This window comes from Ornithodoros turicata, chromosome 7 (assembly GCF_037126465.1).
Source record: "Ornithodoros turicata isolate Travis chromosome 7, ASM3712646v1, whole genome shotgun sequence".
Taxonomy (NCBI): Eukaryota; Metazoa; Arthropoda; class Arachnida; order Ixodida; family Argasidae; genus Ornithodoros; species Ornithodoros turicata.
Window position 1 is genome coordinate 52,841,506 of NC_088207.1, and position 18,704 is coordinate 52,860,209.

The following is an 18,704-nucleotide window of genomic DNA, read 5'->3' on the forward strand; positions in this document are numbered from 1 at the left end:
GGGCAGGGAATTCTCGACAGAAAACAAGCGATGGGGAGTGATCGATAGAAAAAAGGGCAGGAAATTCTCGACAGAAAATAAGCGGCGATGGGTAGTGATCGATAGAAAAAGGGCAGGGAATTCTCGACAGAAAACAAGCGGGGATGGGTAGTGATCGATAGAAAAAAGGGCAGGGAATTCTCGACAGAAAACAAGCGGGGATGGGTAGTGATCGATAGAAAAAAGGGCAGGGAATTCTCGACAGAAAACAAGCGATGGGGAGTGATCGATAGAAAAAAGGGCAGGAAATTCTCGACAGAAAACAAGCGGCGATGGGGAGTGATTGATAGAAAAAAGGGCAGGGAATTCTTGACAGAAAACAAGCGATGGGGAGTGATCGATAGAAAGAAGGGCAGGGAATTCTCGACAGAAAACAAGCGATGGGGAGTGATCGATAGAAAAAAGGGCAGGGAATTCTCGACAGAAAATGAGCGGCGATGGGTAGTGATCGATAGAAAAAAGGGCAGGAAATTCTCGACAGAAAACAAGCGGCGATGGGTAGTGATCGATAGAAAAAAGGGCAGGGAATTCTCGGCAGAAAACAAGTGAGGATGGGTAGTGATCGATAGAAAAAGGGCAGGGAATTCTCGACAGAAAACAAGCGATGGGGAGTGATCGATAGAAAAAAGGGCAGGAAATTCTCGACAGAAAATAAGCGGCGATGGGTAGTGATCGATAGAAAAAGGGCAGGGAATTCTCGACAGAAAACAAGCGGGGATGGGTAGTGATCGATAGAAAAAAGGGCAGGGAATTCTCGACAGAAAACAAGCGGGGATGGGTAGTGATCGATAGAAAAAAGGGCAGGGAATTCTCGACAGAAAACAAGCGATGGGGAGTGATCGATAGAAAAAAGGGCAGGAAATTCTCGACAGAAAACAAGCGGCGATGGGGAGTGATTGATAGAAAAAAGGGCAGGGAATTCTCGACAGAAAACAAGCGGGGATGGGTAGTGATCGATAGAAAAAAGGGCAGGGAATTCTTGACAGAAAACAAGCGATGGGGAGTGATCGATAGAAAAAAGGGCAGGAAATTCTCGACAGAAAATAAGCGATGGGGAGTGATCGATAGAAAAAAGGGCAGGAAATTCTCGGCAGAAAACAAGCGATGGGGAGTGATCGATAGAAAAAAGGGCAGGAAATTCTCGACAGAAAACAAGCGGCGATGGGGAGTGATTGATAGAAAAAAGGGCAGGAAATTCTCGACAGAAAACAAGCGGGGATGGGTAGTGATCGATAGAAAAAAGGGCAGGAAATTCTCGACAGAAAACAAGCGGGGATGGGTAGTGATCGATAGAAAAAAGGGCAGGGAATTCTTGACAGAAAACAAGCGATGGGGAGTGATTGATAGAAAAAAGGGCAGGAAATTCTCGACAGAAAACAAGCGGCGATGGGGAGTGATTGATAGAAAAAAGGGCAGGAAATTCTCGACAGAAAACAAGCGGGGATGGGTAGTGATCGATAGAAAAAAGGGCAGGGAATTCTTGACAGAAAACAAGCGATGGGGAGTGATCGATAGAAAAAAGGGCAGGAAATTCTCGACAGAAAATAAGCGATGGGGAGTGATCGATAGAAAAAAGGGCAGGAAATTCTCGGCAGAAAACAAGCGATGGGGAGTGATCGATAGAAAAAAGGGCAGGAAATTCTCGACAGAAAATAAGCGATGGGGAGTGATTGATAGAAAGAAGGGCAGGAAATTCTCGGCAGAAAACAAGCGATGGGGAGTGATCGATAGAAAAAAGGGCAGGAAATTCTCGACAGAAAACAAGCGATGGGGAGTGATTGATAGAAAGAAGGGCAGGAAATTCTCGACAGAAAATAAGCGATGGGGAGTGATCGATAGAAAAAAGGGCAGGAAATTCTCGGCAGAAAACAAGCGATGGGGAGTGATCGATAGAAAAAAGGGCAGGAAATTCTCGACAGAAAACAAGCGATGGGGAGTGATTGATAGAAAGAAGGGCAGGAAATTCTCGGCAGAAAACAAGCGATGGGGAGTGATCGATAGAAAAAAGGGCAGGAAATTCTCGACAGAAAACAAGCGATGGGGAGTGATTGATAGAAAAAAGGGCAGGAAATTCTCGACAGAAAATAAGCGATGGGGAGTGATCGATAGAAAAAAGGGCAGGAAATTCTCGGCAGAAAACAAGCGATGGGGAGTGATCGATAGAAAAAAGGGCAGGAAATTCTCGACAGAAAACAAGCGATGGGGAGTGATTGATAGAAAGAAGGGCAGGAAATTCTCGGCAGAAAACAAGCGATGGGGAGTGATCGATAGAAAAAAGGGCAGGAAATTCTCGACAGAAAATAAGCGGCGATGGGTAGTGATCGATAGAAAAAGGGCAGGGAATTCTCGACAGAAAACAAGCGGGGATGGGTAGTGATCGATAGAAAAAAGGGCAGGGAATTCTCGACAGAAAACAAGCGGGGATGGGTAGTGATCGATAGAAAAAAGGGCAGGGAATTCTCGACAGAAAACAAGCGGGGATGGGTAGTGATCGATAGAAAAAAGGGCAGGAAATTCTCGACAGAAAACAAGCGGCGATGGGTAGTGATCGATAGAAAAAGGGCAGGGAATTCTCGACAGAAAACAAGCGGGGATGGGTAGTGATCGATAGAAAAAAGGGCAGGGAATTCTCGACAGAAAACAAGCGATGGGGAGTGATCGATAGAAAAAAGGGCAGGAAATTCTCGACAGAAAATAAGCGGCGATGGGTAGTGATCGATAGAAAAAGGGCAGGGAATTCTCGACAGAAAACAAGCGGGGATGGGTAGTGATCGATAGAAAAAAGGGAAGGGAATTCTCGACAGAAAACAAGCGGGGATGGGTAGTGATCGATAGAAAAAAGGGCAGGGAATTCTCGACAGAAAACAAGCGATGGGGAGTGATCGATAGAAAAAAGGGCAGGAAATTCTCGACAGAAAACAAGCGGCGATGGGGAGTGATTGATAGAAAAAAGGGCAGGGAATTCTTGACAGAAAACAAGCGATGGGGAGTGATCGATAGAAAAAAGGGCAGGAAATTCTCGACAGAAAATAAGCGATGGGGAGTGATCGATAGAAAAAAGGGCAGGAAATTCTCGGCAGAAAACAAGCGATGGGGAGTGATCGATAGAAAAAAGGGCAGGAAATTCTCGACAGAAAATAAGCGATGGGGAGTGATTGATAGAAAGAAGGGCAGGAAATTCTCGACAGAAAATAAGCGATGGGGAGTGATCGATAGAAAAAAGGGCAGGAAATTCTCGGCAGAAAACAAGCGATGGGGAGTGATCGATAGAAAAAAGGGCAGGAAATTCTCGACAGAAAACAAGCGATGGGGAGTGATTGATAGAAAGAAGGGCAGGAAATTCTCGGCAGAAAACAAGCGATGGGGAGTGATCGATAGAAAAAAGGGCAGGAAATTCTCGACAGAAAACAAGCGGCGATGGGGAGTGATTGATAGAAAAAAGGGCAGGGAATTCTCGGCAGAAAACAAGTGAGGATGGGTAGTGATCGATAGAAAAAGGACAGGGAATTCTCGACAGAAAACAAGCGATGGGGAGTGATCGATAGAAAAAAGGGCAGGAAATTCTCGACAGAAAACAAGCGGCGATGGGTAGTGATCGATAGAAAAAAGGGCAGGGAATTCTCGGCAGAAAACAAGTGAGGATGGGTAGTGATCGATAGAAAAAGGGCAGGGAATTCTCGACAGAAAACAAGCGATGGGGAGTGATCGATAGAAAAAAGGGCAGGAAATTCTCGACAGAAAATAAGCGGCGATGGGTAGTGATCGATAGAAAAAGGGCAGGGAATTCTCGACAGAAAACAAGCGGGGATGGGTAGTGATCGATAGAAAAAAGGGCAGGGAATTCTCGACAGAAAACAAGCGGGGATGGGTAGTGATCGATAGAAAAAAGGGCAGGGAATTCTCGACAGAAAACAAGCGATGGGGAGTGATCGATAGAAAAAAGGGCAGGAAATTCTCGACAGAAAACAAGCGGCGATGGGGAGTGATTGATAGAAAAAAGGGCAGGGAATTCTTGACAGAAAACAAGCGATGGGGAGTGATCGATAGAAAGAAGGGCAGGGAATTCTCGACAGAAAACAAGCGATGGGGAGTGATCGATAGAAAAAAGGGCAGGGAATTCTCGACAGAAAATGAGCGGCGATGGGTAGTGATCGATAGAAAAAAGGGCAGGAAATTCTCGACAGAAAACAAGCGGCGATGGGTAGTGATCGATAGAAAAAAGGGCAGGGAATTCTCGGCAGAAAACAAGTGAGGATGGGTAGTGATCGATAGAAAAAGGGCAGGGAATTCTCGACAGAAAACAAGCGATGGGGAGTGATCGATAGAAAAAAGGGCAGGAAATTCTCGACAGAAAATAAGCGGCGATGGGTAGTGATCGATAGAAAAAGGGCAGGGAATTCTCGACAGAAAACAAGCGGGGATGGGTAGTGATCGATAGAAAAAAGGGCAGGGAATTCTCGACAGAAAACAAGCGGGGATGGGTAGTGATCGATAGAAAAAAGGGCAGGGAATTCTCGACAGAAAACAAGCGATGGGGAGTGATCGATAGAAAAAAGGGCAGGAAATTCTCGACAGAAAACAAGCGGCGATGGGGAGTGATTGATAGAAAAAAGGGCAGGGAATTCTTGACAGAAAACAAGCGATGGGGAGTGATCGATAGAAAAAAGGGCAGGAAATTCTCGACAGAAAATAAGCGATGGGGAGTGATCGATAGAAAAAAGGGCAGGAAATTCTCGGCAGAAAACAAGCGATGGGGAGTGATCGATAGAAAAAAGGGCAGGAAATTCTCGACAGAAAATAAGCGATGGGGAGTGATTGATAGAAAGAAGGGCAGGAAATTCTCGGCAGAAAACAAGCGATGGGGAGTGATCGATAGAAAAAAGGGCAGGAAATTCTCGACAGAAAACAAGCGATGGGGAGTGATTGATAGAAAGAAGGGCAGGAAATTCTCGACAGAAAATAAGCGATGGGGAGTGATCGATAGAAAAAAGGGCAGGAAATTCTCGGCAGAAAACAAGCGATGGGGAGTGATCGATAGAAAAAAGGGCAGGAAATTCTCGACAGAAAACAAGCGATGGGGAGTGATTGATAGAAAGAAGGGCAGGAAATTCTCGGCAGAAAACAAGCGATGGGGAGTGATCGATAGAAAAAAGGGCAGGAAATTCTCGACAGAAAACAAGCGATGGGGAGTGATCGATAGAAAAAGGACAGGGAATTCTCGACAGAAAACAAGCGATGGGGAGTGATCGATAGAAAAAAGGGCAGGAAATTCTCGACAGAAAACAAGCGGCGATGGGTAGTGATCGATAGAAAAAAGGGCAGGGAATTCTCGGCAGAAAACAAGTGAGGATGGGTAGTGATCGATAGAAAAAGGGCAGGGAATTCTCGACAGAAAACAAGCGATGGGGAGTGATCGATAGAAAAAAGGGCAGGAAATTCTCGACAGAAAATAAGCGGCGATGGGTAGTGATCGATAGAAAAAGGGCAGGGAATTCTCGACAGAAAACAAGCGGGGATGGGTAGTGATCGATAGAAAAAAGGGCAGGGAATTCTCGACAGAAAACAAGCGGGGATGGGTAGTGATCGATAGAAAAAAGGGCAGGGAATTCTCGACAGAAAACAAGCGATGGGGAGTGATCGATAGAAAAAAGGGCAGGAAATTCTCGACAGAAAACAAGCGGCGATGGGGAGTGATTGATAGAAAAAAGGGCAGGGAATTCTTGACAGAAAACAAGCGATGGGGAGTGATCGATAGAAAGAAGGGCAGGGAATTCTCGACAGAAAACAAGCGATGGGGAGTGATCGATAGAAAAAAGGGCAGGGAATTCTCGACAGAAAATGAGCGGCGATGGGTAGTGATCGATAGAAAAAAGGGCAGGAAATTCTCGACAGAAAACAAGCGGCGATGGGTAGTGATCGATAGAAAAAAGGGCAGGGAATTCTCGGCAGAAAACAAGTGAGGATGGGTAGTGATCGATAGAAAAAGGGCAGGGAATTCTCGACAGAAAACAAGCGATGGGGAGTGATCGATAGAAAAAAGGGCAGGAAATTCTCGACAGAAAATAAGCGGCGATGGGTAGTGATCGATAGAAAAAGGGCAGGGAATTCTCGACAGAAAACAAGCGGGGATGGGTAGTGATCGATAGAAAAAAGGGCAGGGAATTCTCGACAGAAAACAAGCGGGGATGGGTAGTGATCGATAGAAAAAAGGGCAGGGAATTCTCGACAGAAAACAAGCGATGGGGAGTGATCGATAGAAAAAAGGGCAGGAAATTCTCGACAGAAAACAAGCGGCGATGGGGAGTGATTGATAGAAAAAAGGGCAGGGAATTCTTGACAGAAAACAAGCGATGGGGAGTGATCGATAGAAAAAAGGGCAGGAAATTCTCGACAGAAAATAAGCGATGGGGAGTGATCGATAGAAAAAAGGGCAGGAAATTCTCGGCAGAAAACAAGCGATGGGGAGTGATCGATAGAAAAAAGGGCAGGAAATTCTCGACAGAAAATAAGCGATGGGGAGTGATTGATAGAAAGAAGGGCAGGAAATTCTCGGCAGAAAACAAGCGATGGGGAGTGATCGATAGAAAAAAGGGCAGGAAATTCTCGACAGAAAACAAGCGATGGGGAGTGATTGATAGAAAGAAGGGCAGGAAATTCTCGACAGAAAATAAGCGATGGGGAGTGATCGATAGAAAAAAGGGCAGGAAATTCTCGGCAGAAAACAAGCGATGGGGAGTGATCGATAGAAAAAAGGGCAGGAAATTCTCGACAGAAAACAAGCGATGGGGAGTGATTGATAGAAAGAAGGGCAGGAAATTCTCGGCAGAAAACAAGCGATGGGGAGTGATCGATAGAAAAAAGGGCAGGAAATTCTCGACAGAAAACAAGCGATGGGGAGTGATTGATAGAAAAAAGGGCAGGAAATTCTCGACAGAAAATAAGCGATGGGGAGTGATCGATAGAAAAAAGGGCAGGAAATTCTCGGCAGAAAACAAGCGATGGGGAGTGATCGATAGAAAAAAGGGCAGGAAATTCTCGACAGAAAACAAGCGATGGGGAGTGATTGATAGAAAGAAGGGCAGGAAATTCTCGGCAGAAAACAAGCGATGGGGAGTGATCGATAGAAAAAAGGGCAGGAAATTCTCGACAGAAAATAAGCGGCGATGGGTAGTGATCGATAGAAAAAGGGCAGGGAATTCTCGACAGAAAACAAGCGGGGATGGGTAGTGATCGATAGAAAAAAGGGCAGGGAATTCTCGACAGAAAACAAGCGGGGATGGGTAGTGATCGATAGAAAAAAGGGCAGGGAATTCTCGACAGAAAACAAGCGGGGATGGGTAGTGATCGATAGAAAAAAGGGCAGGAAATTCTCGACAGAAAACAAGCGGCGATGGGTAGTGATCGATAGAAAAAGGGCAGGGAATTCTCGACAGAAAACAAGCGGGGATGGGTAGTGATCGATAGAAAAAAGGGCAGGGAATTCTCGACAGAAAACAAGCGATGGGGAGTGATCGATAGAAAAAAGGGCAGGAAATTCTCGACAGAAAATAAGCGGGGATGGGTAGTGATCGATAGAAAAAAGGGCAGGGAATTCTCGACAGAAAACAAGCGGGGATGGGTAGTGATCGATAGAAAAAAGGGAAGGGAATTCTCGACAGAAAACAAGCGGGGATGGGTAGTGATCGATAGAAAAAAGGGCAGGGAATTCTCGACAGAAAACAAGCGATGGGGAGTGATCGATAGAAAAAAGGGCAGGAAATTCTCGACAGAAAACAAGCGGCGATGGGGAGTGATTGATAGAAAAAAGGGCAGGGAATTCTTGACAGAAAACAAGCGATGGGGAGTGATCGATAGAAAAAAGGGCAGGAAATTCTCGACAGAAAATAAGCGATGGGGAGTGATCGATAGAAAAAAGGGCAGGAAATTCTCGGCAGAAAACAAGCGATGGGGAGTGATCGATAGAAAAAAGGGCAGGAAATTCTCGACAGAAAATAAGCGATGGGGAGTGATTGATAGAAAGAAGGGCAGGAAATTCTCGACAGAAAATAAGCGATGGGGAGTGATCGATAGAAAAAAGGGCAGGAAATTCTCGGCAGAAAACAAGCGATGGGGAGTGATCGATAGAAAAAAGGGCAGGAAATTCTCGACAGAAAACAAGCGATGGGGAGTGATTGATAGAAAGAAGGGCAGGAAATTCTCGGCAGAAAACAAGCGATGGGGAGTGATCGATAGAAAAAAGGGCAGGAAATTCTCGACAGAAAACAAGCGATGGGGAGTGATTGATAGAAAAAAGGGCAGGAAATTCTCGACAGAAAATAAGCGATGGGGAGTGATCGATAGAAAAAAGGGCAGGAAATTCTCGGCAGAAAACAAGCGATGGGGAGTGATCGATAGAAAAAAGGGCAGGAAATTCTCGACAGAAAACAAGCGATGGGGAGTGATTGATAGAAAGAAGGGCAGGAAATTCTCGGCAGAACACAAGCGATGGGGAGTGATCGATAGAAAAAAGGGCAGGAAATTCTCGACAGAAAATAAGCGGCGATGGGTAGTGATCGATAGAAAAAGGGCAGGGAATTCTCGACAGAAAACAAGCGGGGATGGGTAGTGATCGATAGAAAAAAGGGCAGGGAATTCTCGACAGAAAACAAGCGGGGATGGGTAGTGATCGATAGAAAAAAGGGCAGGGAATTCTCGACAGAAAACAAGCGGGGATGGGTAGTGATCGATAGAAAAAAGGGCAGGAAATTCTCGACAGAAAACAAGCGGCGATGGGTAGTGATCGATAGAAAAAGGGCAGGGAATTCTCGACAGAAAACAAGCGGGGATGGGTAGTGATCGATAGAAAAAAGGGCAGGGAATTCTCGACAGAAAACAAGCGATGGGGAGTGATCGATAGAAAAAAGGGCAGGAAATTCTCGACAGAAAACAAGCGGCGATGGGGAGTGATTGATAGAAAAAGGGCAGGGAATTCGCGACAGAAAACAAGCGGGGATGGGTAGTGATCGATAGAAAAAAGGGCAGGGAATTCTCGACAGAAAACAAGCGATGGGGAGTGATCGATAGAAAAAAGGGCAGGAAATTCTCGACAGAAAACAATCGGGGATGGGTAGTGATCGATAGAAAAAAGGGCAGGGAATTCTCGACCGAAAACAAACGATGGGGAGTCATCGATAGAAAAAAGGGCAGGAAATTCTCGACAGAAAACAAGCGATGGGGAGTGATCGATAGAAAAAAGGGCAGGAAATTCTCGACAGAAAATAAGCGGCGATGGGTAGTGATCGATAGAAAAAGGGCAGGGAATTCTCGACAGAAAACAAGCGGGGATGGGTAGTGATCGATAGAAAAAAGGGAAGGGAATTCTCGACAGAAAACAAGCGGGGATGGGTAGTGATCGATAGAAAAAAGGGCAGGGAATTCTCGACAGAAAACAAGCGATGGGGAGTGATCGATAGAAAAAAGGGCAGGAAATTCTCGACAGAAAACAAGCGGGGATGGGTAGTGATCGATAGAAAAAAGGGCAGGAAATTCTCGACAGAAAACAAGCGGCGATGGGTAGTGATCGATAGAAAAAGGGCAGGGAATTCTCGACAGAAAACAAGCGGGGATGGGTAGTGATCGATAGAAAAAAGGGCAGGGAATTCTCGACAGAAAACAAGCGATGGGGAGTGATCGATAGAAAAAAGGGCAGGAAATTCTCGACAGAAAATAAGCGGCGATGGGTAGTGATCGATAGAAAAAGGGCAGGGAATTCTCGACAGAAAACAAGCGGGGATGGGTAGTGATCGATAGAAAAAAGGGAAGGGAATTCTCGACAGAAAACAAGCGGGGATGGGTAGTGATCGATAGAAAAAAGGGCAGGGAATTCTCGACAGAAAACAAGCGATGGGGAGTGATCGATAGAAAAAAGGGCAGGAAATTCTCGACAGAAAACAAGCGGGGATGGGTAGTGATCGATAGAAAAAAGGGCAGGGAATTCTCGACAGAAAACAAGCGATGGGGAGTGATCGATAGAAAAAAGGGCAGGAAATTCTCGACAGAAAACAAGCGGCGATGGGGAGTGATTGATAGAAAAAGGGCAGGGAATTCGCGACAGAAAACAAGCGGGGATGGGTAGTGATCGATAGAAAAAAGGGCAGGGAATTCTTGACAGAAAACAAGCGATGGGGAGTGATCGATAGAAAGAAGGGCAGGAAATTCTCGGCAGAAAACAAGCGGCGATGGGGAGTGATCGATAGAAAAAATGGCAGGAAATTCTCGTCAGAAAACAACCGGCGATGGGGAGTGATCGATAGAAAAAAGGGCAGGAAATTCCCGACAGAAAGCGAGCGATGGGGAGTGATCGATAGAAAAAAGGGCAGGAAATTCCCGACAGAAAGCAAGCGATGGGGAGTGATCGAGAGAAAAAAGGGCAGGAAATTCCCGACAGAAAAGCGGCGATGAGGAGTGATCGATGGAAAAAAGGGCAGGAAATTTTCGACAGAAAACAAGCGGGGATGGGGAGTGATCGATAGAAAAAAGGGCAGGAAATTCCCGACAGAAAGCGAGCGATGGGGAGTGATCGATAGAAAAAGGGGCAGGAAATTCCCAACAGAAAACAAGCGGCGATGGGGAGTGATCGATAGAAAAAAGGGCAGGAAATTCTCGGCAGAAAACAAGTGCCGATGGGGAGTGATCGATAGAAAAAAGGGCAGGAAATTCTCGACAGAAAACAAGCGATGAAAAAATAATAATAATAAAGAGGTAGGAAATGTCGCTAAAAGCGGTAGGAATTTATCGATAGAAAAAAAAAAAGCGTTGGGATTAAAATAATCATTGAAAGAACGGTAGGGATTGGTCGATAGAAAAAAGAGGGGCAAGAAAGGATCGATAAGAAAGCGATAGAGAATGATCGATAAAAAAGCGGCAGGAAATGGTCGATCGAAAAAAGGGACAGGAAATGATCGATACAGTAACCGATAGGGAATGATCGATCGAAAAAAAGCGGTAGGAACTGGTCGATAGAAAAAAGCGTCATGATCGATAAAAAGCGATACGGAATGATTGATTCATAAAACAAGGATTGGTCGATAAAAAAAAGCGGTGGGAAATGATCGACGAAAAAAAAAAAAGCACTAGGAAATCGTCGATAGAAAAAGCGATAGGGAATGGTTGACAGAAAGAGAGCGATAGAAAATGGACCATTCCAAATGGCCCATAGCGAAACGATCTACGAAATGATCGATAGAAAGCGATATGGAATGATCAATACAAAAGTAAAACAGGGATTGGTGGATAGAAAAAGGCGGTACGAAATTATCGATAAAAGAGCGATACCGAGTGATCAGAGGGCGGCGCTCATGACTGCCGCTCACTCATGCGAACTCACTCGCTGCTCAGTTCTCAGTTTGCCCACTCACGCTCACTTTGTCCGTTTACTCCCTCATCCTCCTTCCCGTCCCTGACTCAGCTCTCTGGGTGCTCACGCTCGCACGCACGAGGTTGCCTCCAATCCTCGTTTATCGTCTCATCTCACATATCTCCAGGCGGTCAAGAGCGTGAAGAGCATGACATGAGGAGAGTTGAGCTCATCTGATGAGCATTACATGAGGGTGAAACGAGGTTCGGAAAGGGGAGTAAGCTGAGGTGAAGTTTGTATGAAACCATGTAGGTTGTGATTCCAGGAATTAAACAACTCGGGATGAAATGACCTCGCCTCGCAGGGACTTTCCCAGCACCCCCTGTTCCCTCCTAATGCCGCCCACAAATCTTGCCATCCCCCCTCCTAACAAAACGCCGGACAGAAAGACCAAAAAGCTCCACAAAAGCAGCAGACATGGGCGTCACACACCCCGAGCGAGACATCAACAGTTCCCTGAGATGAATGCTATCTGAGGAATGTCTGTGCTGCCTCTGAACCTGATGCCTCTGCCTCAAGTGATCGCACAGCTTGCAATTGCACTTATTGTGGTTTAGATGTGAACAACATCCGTCTCCACTTCGTGTTGAGCGGGAAGCAACCTCACATTTCAGTCTCACGGTCACATGACCTCTTATACAGACTGTCGGTATCCAGTAACACGAAGTTGGTGCGCGTACCATTCTATCGAGCAGCCGTTCGGCGGGGGTTATTGTTTGGATCGCAAAGCAGTCCTGCGTTGGGAGGTCGACACTAGGACCACAACAGGTTAGTTTACCTTTGGTGGTGGCATGGAGTCATCTATAGTTCATTGCAGGCTATATAATTACGGTTGATGAACCTTAAAGAGCGGTTAATGAACAGGTTAAGTTACGCCCAAAACGGAATCAACTGTTGAGAACAAAGGCAACCAGAAATACGGACTAGCTGACTCGCACTTCTCGAATTGACTCTTCTTCCCATGCATTGTTATCCGCAATAATCAAGTACTATTCATATATCATGTGCATGCTCGCTGCTCTCGGAATGAAACGGCATGGCGCCATCAAATTTACGTGAGACTGCACATTTTCCAGAGGAGGCTGATGATTCATATAGGTCTGTCGATTGTGATTTTACGTTTAATTTTGTGTAATTTGTTTTTTGCGTGGAAGACGCTCATTGACGACTAATGACAGTGATGTCAGTGGTCTGGATGTCTCGCACGAGCTGGGTGTCTTTCCACACACACACGTACACACATAGATGGGATGATGATATGGTGTATGGTCACGATACTTAAAAGCCGTCCATCTAAGTCACACTAACATATAAAATGTTTAAAGCCTTCACTCCAACGGTTGCTTTCCCTGTTGTGGATGAATGAAAAAATGCATAACCCAGATGAGGGATGCGATGACGCATGGAAAAGGGTGGGGCCGCTTGTCTTCCCGATAGATTGCAGCATAGCACTGCAAGAGGACAATAGCGATAGTACATAGAGGATTATGTTTGCTACCTGCAGCAGTCCTTTGTAGTTTGTTGTACAAGTGATACACAATAACGACACTTCCATATCGAGGTAAAAAACAAACTTCTGAACATTTCGTCGACGATTTTTAAAATGTAGAAAACATTCATTCCTTCTATTTATTTATTTATTTATTGTACTAGCTACCTCAAGTGTCCTTAGAGGATTACACGAGAGCGGAATATGAAATCACAAAGAAGAAGAAAAAAAGAAAAAGAAAGAAAGCAGTTCAGACAAGTAGAAAATTGGACAGATTAGTACCATTCCCTTCCCTTGCTGGCGAAACTCGAGCAAGCTTTAAATTTCTCGGTTGAGAGCATCTAAATTTTAATGAGACGAGATTTTCATGCAGAAGGCCGCACTTCTTCGGGTCTATATAGCGTCAAGTTACAAAATTCCAGAATATATAAGACAGGTCGTAAGGTAAAGGGCAAGGGTTGGTACAAACAAAAAAGTAAAAATTGAAACATACATCATAAAATAAAAAGGAGGTACGACTCCACCAGTTTCAGACAGACAAGAGGGAAGTTGACAAGACATTGTAGCATAACACATGAACGATAATGGTGGCGAGCATAGAACAGGAACCTAGTCGGTAACTACGGTCTTCACTGTGTGGTTACTCATTATTGCATTACAGCCACATCACCCCCAGCATCATCATTAAAATAATGTTGTTGTTCAGGAAAGATTGTTTTTTGCGTTTCCGTAACATTCTTGTATGGTCTTAGGCTTGATTTGGATTGCATCCCACTGAAGACAAAACGCCTGCCAAAGTTGGATGTACGATTCCTGTTGTGGTACCAGCAGGAAGTCCCCTGCCTTGACTGCTTTTGGGACGCATTTTTTCAATGTTTCTGTTTTTGATGGTATTGGTAACTTAATATTTTGACTAAAACATAGTATGGTGACTGACTGGTTCCGAATGAATGCTGAACGACGTAAGGTACCATGTAGAGTCGACGTATATACATGTACTGTTGGGGACACGGTTAGCTAAAATCGCCTGTCAGTACTTCGCCGTCCCATATATTACCTCGGTTGCGCTTGAAAGTGTTGTGCCAATATTGCTGTTGAAGGTGGACCATGTGCTGCACGTGTTTATTACTCGAAAGAAATAGTCTTGCAACACCCGGAGACCGTGTTCCTTACAGTAAACATCGGTATGACATAGGTGCCCTCTTGAAACTTTATCATAGAACTCGTACAGGGTCACTCAGAATAGTGCCATCCTGTCTCCTGAACTACGACTCGTCAAATCAGAAGACAGGTCAGTATCAGTCCTTCATTCGCAGAGGCTGACTCGGACCTTATTGTTGTGACGTCTAGCTCTGGTTTCAGAAACAAGTCATTATTATTGGCGTCTATTAACCTCGTTCTCTCCTTCACTCTCCAGACATGGATGCACACTTACTGCTGCTGTTTTTGCTGTGCTCAGCTACGGTAGCTGCTGCGGATTCGGATGACGGTGAGAAAGATTAAATAATTTATACTCGCAAAAAGTGCCACTTTAAAGTGCCTACTTAGAGTGCCACTCCGGGCTACAGTCAACCCTCGATTTATGAACACCCTCGGTTCCCCGAAAAATCGTTCATAAATCGAGGGATTCATCAATCGAAAATTCCGTTAAGTGAGTACTATCGAGCAAATACAACAGTATTTCCGAGTTGGGATTGTGTTTATAATGCAATATATTGTGTAATTTCGCTTTCGACCATGCCTTCTGCTGTGTCAATCTCACAAAGAACATGTGTTAGCGCATTCACACTCTGTTTATTATGCAATACTAAATTGTTTAATTTCGCTTTGGACCATGCCTTCCGCTGTGTCAATCTTCGAAAGAAGAGATGTCAGCACATTCGCACTCAACTGGTCTCGGATTTCCGAAGAGATTTTTAACCTACGTTTATTAATCTAAGGGTGACAGCAGATTTCACCAATTGAGGTCAGGAACATTTCTGGAAAACCCGTTTGTTGTTCGGATTTCGAGGGGTTAAGAACCCAGGGTGCAATACCTGGAAAACGTTTTGTTTTGTTTTTTCGTAAACGGAACGATCCATCCATAAATTGAGGGCAAAAACGCTGGGCAACTCCTAGTTTGTTCCTAGAAATTCCATTCATTATTCGAATATCGAGGTTCATAAAATGAGGGAAAAATACATGTAAAAAGTTTGGTTCCTCGTGCTAGTGTTCATAAAACGAGGGAATTCATAAATCGAAGGTTCATAAGTCGAGGGTTGACTGTATATCTATTGTCTTCAGAGTCTCATCGGATGTATTTAGTCCATCAGCGGCACTTTAATTTATTTTCAAGTGCGACCTAAGCGATGTTGACATGGCTCAACGTATTCCAGGCTCAAGTGTGTCTACAGGGACATCCGTGGGCAGTAGTGTAGCAGGCTTCTTCGTGTTCTGCTGCGTCGTGTACTGCATATGGCGTTTCTGTTGCGCTCGATGCCGAAGCACAACGGTGGTCGTCCCGCAAGCAGCATCGGCCGCTCCTACTGTGGTTGTGGCCCCCACCATCATGACTCCTCCGGCACAGAACACGGTGGTTAACAACATGATGTCGTAAGGGTTGCTTCGAACGAGTTATCCTGCATCGTGGGACTGCCTTGGTCAGATGAAACTTCTATACCACCGCAAAAGAATGTTCGCGAAAAGAAGGAAAACAAAGACGAAGAAGATGTTGTACACGCCATGTAACGGAACTGCATAAACATCTCATTATCACCTATTAAAAAAGTCAAATTTTAAAACTGGTAATGAATTAATTGACCACTTCTCGACGCCTCGGCAAGTACGTCCGTGGCGGCACTGCAATTGCCTTCCAGTTAGCGACTGTATAGTGAGAAATATATGAAACGCATTGTGCAAGCTGATTGATTCATAGACGGATGGCTGCGTCACATTGTTTTGCCTCTTCCTATACGAATCCCCTTTAACCTAGAAGGGCTTGGCCAGGCACAAGAGTGGTGAAGTGGAGAGCTAAACCAAGCTGCATTCCTGTACCCTAACGTTGAAAACATGGAAGTTACTTGACTATCGTACAAATCATATTCACACAGCACAACAACTCTGAAACACCGAATGTACGGTGAATGCGATGTGCGTGAAGCTGGACAGTCAAAACTGGAGGGACCTACGTTATGGCGGCAACTCTGCTAGTGACAGTGGCGCTCAAGCACTTTCCCCACCTCATCACCGTCCATTCAGTTAAAATTGTATTTTGCTTTTAGAGGATCTTCACATATATGTGCCTCTTACATTTCCATTGCGTGGAGTTATCAGTCAGGCAAACATCGTCATTTTTTGTTTCAGGATCTTGTTATTGACCGCAATAAGCGGCTGCTTTGAAACTTCCTGAAACAAATATGCGAAACAGCATGCGTGCGAGCATCTTAGGAAATATTTCGTATATCTTGCGCTGCATGCTCTTTTTTCCCGGGCCTTACAGCACATACCCTTAGAACAGTGATTGTCTGTGGCGTTAGACATAGAATAGTAATGGTAGTCATAGGTATGGTAGTCAATGGTTGACGTAGAATGGCGATGGTAATGCCGACTATGGCAAGCGGTGCAAGAACAATCATTGTCTCTGGCGTTAGACATAGGATAGTAATGGTAGTCATAGGTATGGTAGTCAATGGTAGACGTAGGATGGCGATGGTAATGCCGACTATGGCAAGCGGTTCCATCACCACGTAAGGTTTGTCTGCCTGTATGTGTAATCGGGAACGAGATTAACAGGAAGTGACGTCATCATTGCCACGTCAATCCGTGGCTTCGTGGCACGAACCTAACCTAACCTGACACGTCGGGAGCACCAGAATGATACCGTTCAGCTCGTTTCACCGCCAATCTCGTTCCCGATGGCTGCTATGCTGAATTCCCATAGTTCTTGCTGATAAGTACGAGGAAACTGTTGTATGATGCGTCGTAGACCACTCTTGCACCTTATGGGAATTTTATTGCTGCTGAGGGTATCCCAGAACAATCAGCAAGGAAACAACGCTGGGCATGCAAGGCGGGTTTCCTTCGGGATTGTCTTCCGTGTCCATAGACAACGGCCGTAGATGTCCGAAGTCGTAGGGAAGAACCAGTCAAGACCTCAACGAAATCTGGGGGTGTGACACGATACCAGCGAAATGCCTTCTGGGCACATCAGTAATGCTCCGAGTAAGTTATCCCACACCAAGGACAGTTAACCATATTACACAGACACAGTATCCGTTTTGTACTTGTTTTATTCAGCGAGGACTGATCACGCTATACCCCGCCTACATTCCACAGCCTAGATGAAACAATCATTTAGGGCTGCAAAGTAGAACGTGAAAACATCTCGGAAAACACTTAGTAGATTACAGCGGTGCAGAACAGATTCTGCACGCGCCACATAATTGCGATTCCACATAGCGATAAATGTAGAGTCTACAGTCCTTGCTGGCCGACTATGACGGAGTTGTCATGCGTGAGGGCTGCGACGTAGCACGGTGCGCGTCTTCGGCGACTCCAGAAGGCACTCAGAAGCCGACCCACCATCTTGCGTAAACACAGTGATGTGGAATAGGCAGAATAGGGACGTAGGATACCTGTTCAGGCTGATGCATGCGGGCAACGTGGAACTGTTGGGACTGTTGCATTCTGGCAGTGCAGCAGCGAGGTCCTCAAATTCTCCAGCCTGCTTTGTGAGCTGGGGCACCCGGGATGTCTTCGGAAGGGTCGTCTCCCGTGAACGCTGCAGGCACTTCCACGAGTGGGGCGTTGTCTGCTGCATTCCCAAGTACAATTTGAAGAAGGTACGTGAACCAAAGGCGTCTTTCGAAGCTCCTCTGGACATTAATGAAGCTGCAAGCTCAGAACAAAGTCGAAGCTCCGGAAACGTGACGAGAAAGAATGACGAGGTCTCGAGACTGTGTGGCAAGCGCGAGGTGTCTTCGTCTTCGCGCATTTTGTCTGCTGCTGCTGCTGATGATGATAATACTGTGTGATTTTACGGAATATATAATCATATATAATCTAATATAGTGATGAGTAGTTGGGGGTGGGAGGTACTCCTTTGAGAATTTGGGTCAGGGATTGGCAATTATAGGACAGAATACTATTTGATTCCTTCGTATGGTCCCATACGATTGTAAAGCAGTACTTTGTAGGGAGAAGTGGCAAAATTCGGGGTACGCCACTAGTACACGTTTTGCGGATGTATGTTATTTTTTGAAATTTTCCACATTCTTAAGAGATGTTGCAAATTTTGAGCAGAAACTCTGGCACAACTCCTTTTCAAGACCCTATCCACGCATTTAATTTTTACCGCCGTTGTGGGATGGGGAAAGGAGCAGCTAAATTTGTTCCCGGCACAGTTGGCTTCCCAAGCGAAAGCAAGTTTTGTATGATCGATTCTAAACCTCTTTTCGGCTAAGCGAAGAAATATGTCGTAGTTTTTGCAACAGTAAAACACTGTGATTTTTGCGGACGGCTGTAGTAGTTTCAGAATCAGTTTAAGATGACGAAAGCGAATACGAAATATTGTTTACTCTTTATACGCACCGCCGAAATTTTCAATAAACAATACGTGAAAACATTTTCTTGCACGGAATATATAGCTTGTGTGACTGCGCCCATCTACGCCCACCAAGGCATTCTTTTGCGCCGAGATAGGCTTACGGGTGAACGAAACTTTTGTTTTTGCCAAAATTAGCGTAATTGCTTCTAGCTTGTAGAACGCCGTCTGACAACCATGCGTCATTGTTTTGAAGTTAC

General features: G+C 45.2%; 1 long non-coding RNA gene across 1 annotated transcript; it reads left to right on the forward strand.

Moving 5' to 3' along the window:
- The first annotated feature begins 12,065 nt into the window (after positions 1-12,065).
- LOC135400083 (uncharacterized) lies at positions 12,066-15,703 on the forward strand. The gene is made up of 3 exons (XR_010424514.1): positions 12,066-12,202; positions 14,341-14,412; positions 15,299-15,703. It is a non-coding gene; the product is annotated as an uncharacterized LOC135400083 (long non-coding RNA).
- Positions 15,704-18,704: the final 3,001 nt, after the last annotated feature.